The sequence below is a fragment of the Coregonus clupeaformis genome, chromosome 15, assembly GCF_020615455.1.
Source record: "Coregonus clupeaformis isolate EN_2021a chromosome 15, ASM2061545v1, whole genome shotgun sequence".
Taxonomy (NCBI): Eukaryota; Metazoa; Chordata; class Actinopteri; order Salmoniformes; family Salmonidae; genus Coregonus; species Coregonus clupeaformis.
The window spans coordinates 11,186,579-11,196,784 of NC_059206.1; the positions used below are offsets into that span (position 1 = coordinate 11,186,579).

General features: G+C 48.8%; 1 pseudogene; it reads right to left on the reverse strand.

Moving 5' to 3' along the window:
* Positions 1 to 7,227: 7,227 nt before the first annotated feature.
* LOC121583144 lies at positions 7,228 to 8,478 on the reverse strand (annotated as a pseudogene).
* Between the last annotated feature and the right edge of the window lie 1,728 nt (positions 8,479 to 10,206).

Genomic DNA, 10,206 nt, shown 5'->3' on the forward strand with positions numbered 1-10,206 from the left:
CTTCCTGCAGGAATCTGTAGTCTTACTGAGGTCTTCTTTATTGCTAATTAGCATTTAGCATTTTTTAAGTAAATTGAGGCGAATATATTGATAAACTAACCTTGTCCGAGAGAGAATTATGTAGCTATCAAAACGTCACGTCAGGATACCTACATGAAACACAGACCTTATATGAAGTAGTTCTAAAATCTCCGATACAAAAACGATTGGAACCATTACCGGGTTTTCCAGCTAGGGTTTCTGGGTAATATGACGCGTCCACTGTGCCGGACTATACGGACTGTTCTGTTGTAATGAGAACTGTCCTGGACTGTAACTGTTGTATCCTCAGAGACCCCAAAAACCTTGCTATGCGGTAGACTCATTAATAACGTGCATTTGCCTGTGTATCCAGAGCAACAACACCCACATGGTCCTCCAGCTCCAAGGTCCACAGAGACACATTACCTAACACCCCCAGTGGTCCACAGAGACACATTACCTAACACCCCCAGTGGTCCACAGAGACACATTACCTAACACCCCCAGTGGTCCACAGAGACACATTACCTAACACCCCAGTGGTCCACAGAGACACATTACCTAACACCCCCAGTGGTCCACAGAGACACATTACCTAACACTCCCAGTGGTCCACAGAGACACATTACCTAACACCCCCAGTGGTCCACAGAGACACATTACCTAACACCCCCAGTGGTCCACAGAGACACATTACCTAACACCCCCAGTGGTCCACAGAGACACATTACCTAACACCCCCAGTGGTCCACAGAGACACATTACCTAAACCCCAGTGGTCCACAGAGACACATTACCTAACACCCCAGTGGTCCACAGAGACACATTACCTAACACCCCCAGTGGTCCACAGAGACACATTACCTAACACCCCAGTGGTCCACAGAGACACATTACCTAACACCCCCAGTGGTCCACAGAGACACATTACCTAACACCCCCAGTGGTCCACAGAGACACATTACCTAACACCCCCAGTGGTCCAGGGCATTTTTAATCCAGTCTCTTTACAAGAAGATAGCAATATGAAAATAAATGATTTAAAACACAACAGTTGCTGATTCAATAAATAATATTTTAACAAATCTAATGCTAAAATAAATATTGCATTACTACACTTTGTAAATAATTTCAGTTGATGCAGAATGACAATGGACATCATAAATGTTTTACCACTGAGCTCTCCTCCAAGACAAATTCCAATGTACAGTGTGTGTAGGCCTGCTTGTCCTTACAAATGGAAAATACATTCCACCTGCTTGTCCTTACAAATGGAAAATACATTCCACCTGCTTGTCCTTACAAATGGAAAATACATTCCACCTGCTTGTCCTTACAAATGGCAAATACATTCAACCTGCTTGTACTTACAAATGGCAAATACATTCAACCTGCTTGTCCTTACAAATGGCAAATACATTCAACATGCTTGTCCTTACAAATGGCAAATACATTCAACCTGCTTGTCCTTACAAATGGCAAATATATTCAACCTGCTTGTACTTACAAATGGAAAATAAATTCAACTTGACTCATTGATGCCCCCTGCAGGTCAGTGCTGCAGCACTTCCCTCGCTCATCAACACCATATTATGTGAAAGACAGAAACTAACAGAATTTAAATATCATGATCACAAACTATGAACCTATTAAAGGAATGTTTAAAAAATGTTGCTCTAAATGTAATCTTCCCTGGACTATATGGATAAAAAAAGATCTTAACACAACAATAGCCTAACAGGCCCCCTCGTACACCTGGGCTTCCCCACACCTCAGCCTGGCCCCCTCGTACACCTGGGCTTCCCCACACCTCAGCCTGGCCCCCTCGTACACCTGGGCTTCCCCACACCTCAGCCTGGCCCCCTCGTACACCTGGGCTTCCCCACACCTCAGCCTGGCCCCTCGTACACCTGGGCTTCCCCACACCTCAGCCTGGCCCCCTCGCACACCTGGGCTTCCCCACACCTCAGCCTGGCCCCCCTCGTACACCTGGGCTTCCCCACACCTCAGCCTGGCCCCCTCGTACACCTGGGCTTCCCCACACCTCAGCCTGGCCCCCTCGTACACCTGGGCTTCCCCACACCTCAGCCTTTCAGAAAAACATATCATGTTAATACATCATGGCCTAACGTGCACTGCATCATCACATAATATCAGACAGCAACAGGAGGATCCACCAATAAGAAACACATAGAAGAATGTACTGCTCTGTTCCCTAAGACCTTCAGCTTCATTGAGAATGTACTGCTCTGTTCCCTAAGACCTTCAGCTACATACAGAATGTACTGCTCTGTTCCCTAAGACCTTCAGCTACATACAGAATGTACTGCTCTGTTCCCTAATACTTTCAGCTACATACAGAATGTACTGCTCTGTTCCCTAAGACCTTCAGCTACATACAGAATGTACTGCTCTGTTCCCTAAGACCTTCAGCTACATACAGAATGTACTGCTCTGTTCCCTAAGACATTCAGCTACATACAGAATGTACTGCTCTGTTCCCTAAGACATTCAGCTTCATACAGAATGTACTGCTCTGTTCCCTAAGACCTTCAGCTACATACAGAATGTACTGCTCTGTTCCCTAAGACCTTCAGCTACATACAGAATGTACTGCTCTGTTCCCTAAGACCTTCAGCTATATACAGAATATACTGCTCTGTTCCCTAAGACATTCAGCTTCATACAGAATGTACTGCTCTGTTCCCTAAGACATTCAGCTTCATACAGAATGTACTGCTCTGTTCCCTAAGACCTTCAGCTTCATACAGAATGTACTGCTCTGTTCCCTAAGACATTCAGCTTCATACAGAATGTACTGCTCTGTTCCCTAAGACCTTCAGCTTCATACAGAATGTACTGCTCTGTTCCCTAAGACATTCAGCTTCATACAGAATGTACTGCTCTGTTCCCTAAGACATTCAGCTACATACAGAATGTACTGCTCTGTTCCCTAAGACCTTCAGCTACATACAGAATGTACTGCTCTGTTCACTAAGATCTTCAGCTACATACAGAATGTACTGCTCTGTTCCCTAAGATCTTCAGCTACATACAGAATGTACTGCTCTGTTCCCTAAGACCTTCAGCTACATACAGAATGTACTGCTCTGTTCCCTAAGACCTTCAGCTTCATACATAATGTACTGCTCTGTTCCCTAAGGCCTTCAGCTTCATACATAATGTACTGTACTGCAGGTTGAATGTATTTGCCATTTGTAAGTACAAGCAGGTTGAATGTATTTGCCATTTGTAAGTACAAGCAGGTTGAATGTATTTGCCATTTGTAAGTACAAGCAGGTTGAAAGCACACATTATTTTATGTGTGGTTTTTAAAAGCATTGGATTGGTGCAAGCATGGCTGGATGGATTTTCCACCATATCATCACACCAATCCCTTCCTTTTAAATCCATGTCAGCCTTCAGGAGAAGGGGTAGGCAATCAGAACATAGCCGTTTCCTTTCAGTTGATCTGTCAGCAAGGTCCCATCCATATACAGAAACATTACAGCTCACCCTGATCATCATCCAGCAAACACTTCAACACACACTACAGTACTGTACTGACAGTCACACAGGACACAGACTGACACACGACAGTACTGTACTGACAGTCACACAGGACACAGACTGACACACTACAGGACTGTACTGACAGTCACACAGGACACAGACTGACACACGACAGGACTGTACTGACAGTCACACAGGACACAGACTGACACACTACAGGACTGTACTGACAGTCACACAGGACACAGACTGACACACTACAGGACTGTACTGACAGTCACACAGGACACAGACTGACACACTACAGGACTGTACTGACAGTCACACAGGACACAGACTGACACACTACAGGACTGTACTGACAGTCACACAGGACACAGACTGACACACTACAGGACTGTACTGACAGTCACACAGGACACAGACTGACACACTACAGGACTGTACTGACAGTCACACAGGACACAGACTGACACACTGCAGTACTGTACTGACAGTCACACAGGACACAGACTGACACACTACAGGACTGTACTGACAGTCACACAGGACACAGACTGACACACTACAGGACTGTACTGACAGTCACACAGGACACAGACTGACACACTACAGGACTGTACTGACAGTCACACAGGACACAGACTGACACACTAAGGACTGTACTGACAGTCACACAGGACACAGACTGACACACTGCAGTACTGTACTGACAGTCACACAGGACACAGACTGACACACTACAGGACTGTACTGACAGTCACACAGGACACAGACTGACACACTACAGGACTGTACTGACAGTCACACAGGACACAGACTGACACACTACAGGACTGTACTGACAGTCACACAGGACACAGACTGACACACTACAGGACTGTACTGACAGTCACACAGGACACAGACTGACACACTACAGGACTGTACTGACAGTCACACAGGACACAGACTGACACACTGCAGTACTGTACTGACAGTCACACAGGACACAGACTGACACACTGCAGTACTGTACTGACAGTCACACAGGACACAGACTGACACACTACAGGACTGTACTGACAGTCACACAGGACACAGACTGACACACTACAGGACTGTACTGACAGTCACACAGGACACAGACAGACACACTACAGTACTGTACTGACAGTCACACAGGACACAGACTGACACACTACAGGACTGTACTGACAGTCACACAGGACACAGACTGACACACTACAGGACTGTACTGACAGTCACACAGGACACAGACTGACACACTACAGGACTGTACTGACAGTCACACAGGACACAGACTGACACACTACATGACTGTACTGACAGTCACACAGGACACAGACTGACACACTACAGGACTGTACTGACAGTCACACAGGACACAGACTGACACACTGCAGTACTGTACTGACAGTCACACAGGACACAGACTGACACACTGCAGTACTGTACTGACAGTCACACAGGACACAGACTGACACACTACAGGACTGTACTGACAGTCACACAGGACACAGACTGACACACTACAGGACTGTACTGACAGTCACACAGGACACAGACTGACACACTACAGTACTGTACTGACAGTCACACAGGACACAGACTGACACACTACAGGACTGTACTGACAGTCACACATGACACAGACTGACACACTACAGGACTGTACTGACAGTGATCACTCCCATGGTGTGAAGGAGATGAGTGAGGCTGAGGCATTGTGGGATGGAAAAGTCTAAAGGGATCCTTGGGAAGTCCAGACTCTGACGTCACCCCATTGAAGTTGAAATTTAAAACGGGTTAGGTTATGGTTATGGTTAGGTTAAGGTTAGGTTATGGTTAGGGTAAGGAGTTATGGTTAGGTTAGGTTATGGTTAGGTTATGGTTATGGTTAGGAGTTATGGTTATGGTTAGGTTAAGGTTAGGGTTTAGTGTAGGGACGTCCCAAGGATTCTGGATAGCACTAAGCGTTGTGGGATTGTCAACGTCCCAAATGACACCCTATTCCTTACATAGTGAAGTCTGTGGGTCCCAAATGACACCCTATTCCCTACATAGTGAAGTCTATGGGTCCTTAATGACAACCAGAACCAGCTCTAATTACCAAGTACATTTACACACACCAGGAACCTGATCTGGTGACGTGGCGCTGACGTTGTCTCACAAACAGAATATCCTGGTCTAAAGTAGTGCACTACAAAGGGAATAGGGTACTATTAAGGACTCATCAATAGCACAGGAGGTAGGTGACACCTTCATTCGGGAGGATGGGCTCGTGATAATGGCTGGAGCGTTATCAGTGGAACGGTATCATTCGGGAGGATGGGCTCGTGATAATGGCTGGAGCGTTATCAGTGGAATGGTATCATTCGGGAGGATGGGCTCGTGATAATGGCTGGAGCGTTATCAGTGGAATGGTATCATTCGGGAGGATGGGCTCGTGATAATGGCTGGAGCGTTATCAGTGGAACGGTATCATTCGGGAGGATGGGCTCGTGATAATGGCTGGAGCGTTATCAGTGGAATGGTATCATTCGGGAGGATGGGCTCGTGATAATGGCTGGAGCGTTATCAGTGGAACGGTATCAAACACATCCAACACGGCAGGGTGGGCTCGTGATAATGGCTGGAGCGTTATCAGTGGAATGGTATCATTCGGGAGGATGGGCTCGTGATAATGGCTGGAGCGTTATCAGTGGAACGGTATCAAACACATCCAACCACGGCAGGGTGGGCTCGTGATAATGGCTGGAGCGTTATCAGTGGAATGGTATCATTCGAGGATGGGCTCGTGATAATGGCTGGAGCGTTATCAGTGGAACGGTATCAAAACATCCACACGGGAGGATGGGCTCGTGATAATGGCTGAGCGATTATCAGTGGAATGGTATCATTCGGGAGGATGGGCTCGTGATAATGGCTGGAGCGTTATCAGTGGAATGGTATCATTCGGGAGGATGGGCTCGTGGTAATGGCTGGAGCGTTATCAGTGGAATGGTATCATTCGGGAGGATGGGCTCGTGGTAATGGCTGGAGCGTTATCAGTGGAATGGTATCATTCGGGAGGATGGGCTCGTGATAATGGCTGGAGCGTTATCAGTGGAACGGTATCAAACACATCCAACACGGCAGGGTGGGCTCGTGATAATGGCTGGAGCGTTATCAGTGGAATGGTATCATTCGGGAGGATGGGCTCGTGATAATGGCTGGAGCGTTATCAGTGGAACGGTATCATTCGGGAGGATGGGCTCGTGATAATGGCTGGAGCGTTATCAGTGGAACGGTATCAAACACATCCAACACGGCAGGGTGGGCTCGTGATAATGGCTGGAGCGTTATCAGTGGAATGGTATCATTCGGGAGGATGGGCTCGTGATAATGGCTGGAGCGTTATCAGTGGAATGGTATCATTCGGGAGGATGGGCTCGTGGTAATGGCTGGAGCGTTATCAGTGGAATGGTATCATTCGGGAGGATGGGCTCGTGGTAATGGCTGGAGCGTTATCAGTGGAATGGTATCATTCGGGAGGATGGGCTCGTGGTAATGGCTGGAGCGTTTTCAGTGGAATGGTATCAAACACATCCAACATGGTTTTCATTCCATTCACTCCGTTCCAGCCATTATTACGAGCCGTCCTCCTCTCAGCAGCCTGCACTGCTCAACAGTGTTGGCACTTCCTGTCCCTCAGACGTCGATGCCGTGCTTGGTGGACATCATGTCTCTAGTTCCTGTCAGGTACATGAGCACAGAGCACAGGTGTGGCAGGGTGGCTGTGATGCTCACATACAGCCAATAGGAGATGGGGGCCGTGTTGCCGAACGGACACACCCACAGGCCACGGCGGACCCCGTCTCTGATGTGGTGTGAGGCCAGGGAGATAAAGACCAGCCAGGGTAGAGAGCACCATGAGTCCTTTAGCCTGCCCAGCCACAGCACCAGCCTCAGAGAGAGGCAGAGGACAGGGACTACAGAGGAGCAGTGGAGGGGGGGGCGGTGGGGCAGGCTGGAGGCTGCCTGGAGGAGGAGGAGGAGTAGTAGGAGGAGGAGGAGGAGGAGGAAGAGGAGCAGGAGGAGGAGATGGAGGAGGAGATGGAGGAGCAGGAGGAGGAGGAGGAGATGGACGAGGAGGAGGGGCAGGAGGAGAAGGAGGAGGAGGGGGAGGGGGAGGAGGAGAGGAAACAGATTAGACAATAGACGTGCCAATAGCAGAAAATATAAAAGGTTGTTGATTGAAGATCTCAGATATGAAACTTGTCTGTCTGTCTATGATAAAAGGCTATTGATGGAAGATATAAGAGACATTAAACTTGTTTGTCTGTGATGAAAGGTTCTTGATTGCAGATATCAGAGACATGAAACTTGTCTGTCTATAATAAAAGGCTATTGATGGAAGCTCTGTAGCTCAGCTGGTAGAGCACGGCGCTTGTAACGCCAGGGTAGTGGGTTCAATCCCCGGGACCACCCATACACAAAAATGTATGCACGCATGACTGTAAGTCGCTTTGGATAAAAGCGTCTGCTAAATGGCATATTATTATTATTTATTATTATCTATGCTTAATTAACACTTCCTTACTTTGAGAGACAGAAAGCCAGCCATATAGAAGTGGTCCAGCTCCAGAAGAGAGGCCAGTATCCCTGCTAATATTATTTCATAGAAGTCACTCTTCTTCCTGAGGCCTGTAACTATAGTCCAGGACCAGAGGCCTATCAGACCATGGACGGTGTTGTCGAGCGCTGCTGTTGGAGCAGGGTCAGCTGCATGACGTGGTCAGCCAGCACACAGAAGGCCCCCAGGGAGGCAGAGGAGAAGGTCTGGAGCAGGGCCCGGGCTCTCTCTGTCTCCACAGCCAGGCTCAGGAGCATGGAGCCGCCCGTACCCCCAGAACCCCTTGCAGAGGAGGACGAGTCCAGCTTGGAGTGAAACCCACGCATGGCACTGCTGCTGCTGGGTCCTCTTCCATAGGAAGTCAGCAACACCCACAGAATGATACTGTAAACATCATACAGAAGACTGATGGAAGAAGGACCCGAGCTAGACTGGAAAGTACATCGATGAGGACTTCGGCATGAAGTCACTTAGTCTTTTACCTTTGCTTCCTTTTGATTACCAAGACAACTGCTCCTTTAAGAAGTCACTGTGGATCATGGACCTGCCTACTGGAGCTGTAGAGATCTGATCATAATCATGCTCATAATAACCAGGGTTCTGTTCATTAGTGTACACCATGGGAAAACGTTTAGAAACAGAGTTCAGTCCCTCCCGTTCAGTCCGTTTTCTTTCGTTTGGAGCCTAGTGAACACAACCCAAGCAGACAGACAGGGCTGTCGACAGAGAAGCAGACAGACTGGGCTGTCGACAGAGAAGCAGACAGACAGGGCTGTCGACAGAGAAGCAGACAGACTGGGCTGTCGACAGAGAAGCAGACAGACAGGGCTGTCGACAGAGAAGCAGACAGACTGGGCTGTCGACAGAGAAGCAGACAGACTGGGCTGTTCACAGAGAAGCAGACAGACAGGGCTGTCGACAGAGAAGCAGACAGACCTCCTGTCGACAGAGAAGCAGACAGACAGGGCTGTTCACAGAGAAGCAGACAGACTGGGCTGTTCACAGAGAAGCAGACAGACAGGGCTGTCGACAGAGAAGCAGACAGACAGGGCTGTCGACAGAGAAGCAGACAGACTGGGCTGTTCACAGAGAAGCAGACAGACTGGGCTGTCGACAGAGAAGCAGACAGACTGGGCTGTTCACAGAGAAGCAGACAGACAGGGCTGTTCACAGAGAAGCAGACAGACAGGGCTGTCGACAGAGAAGCAGACAGACTGGGCTGTTCACAGAGAAGCAGACAGACTGGGCTGTTCACAGAGAAGCAGACAGACTGGGCTGTTCACAGAGAAGCAGACAGAGAAGCAGACAGACTGGGCTGTCGACAGAGAAGCAGACAGACTGGGCTGTTCACAGAGAAGCAGACAGACTGGGCTGTTCACAGAGAAGCAGACAGACAGGGCTGTTCACAGAGAAGCAGACAGACAGGGCTGTCGACAGAGAAGCAGACAGACTGGGCTGTTCACAGAGAAGCAGACAGACTGGGCTGTCGACAGAGAAGCAGACAGACAGGGCTGTCGACAGAGAAGCAGACAGACTGGGCTGTCGACAGAGAAGCAGACAGACAGGGCTGTCGACAGAGAAGCAGACAGACTGGGCTGTCGACAGAGAAGCAGACAGACTGGGCTGTTCACAGAGAAGCAGACAGACAGGGCTGTCGACAGAGAAGCAGACAGACCTCCTGTCGACAGAGAAGCAGACAGACAGGTCTGTTCACAGAGAAGCAGACAGACTGGGCTGTTCACAGAGAAGCAGACAGACAGTTCTGTCGACAGAGAAGCAGACAGACAGGGCTGTCGACAGAGAAGCAGACAGACTGGGCTGTTCACAGAGAAGCAGACAGACTGGGCTGTCGACAGAGAAGCAGACAGACTGGGCTGTTCACAGAGAAGCAGACAGACAAGGCTGTTCACAGAGAAGCAGACAGACAGGGCTGTCGACAGAGAAGCAGACAGACTGGGCTGTTCACAGAGAAGCAGACAGACTGGGCTGTTCACAGAGAAGCAGACAGACTGGGCTGTTCACAGAGAACCAGACAGAGAAGCAGACAGACTGGG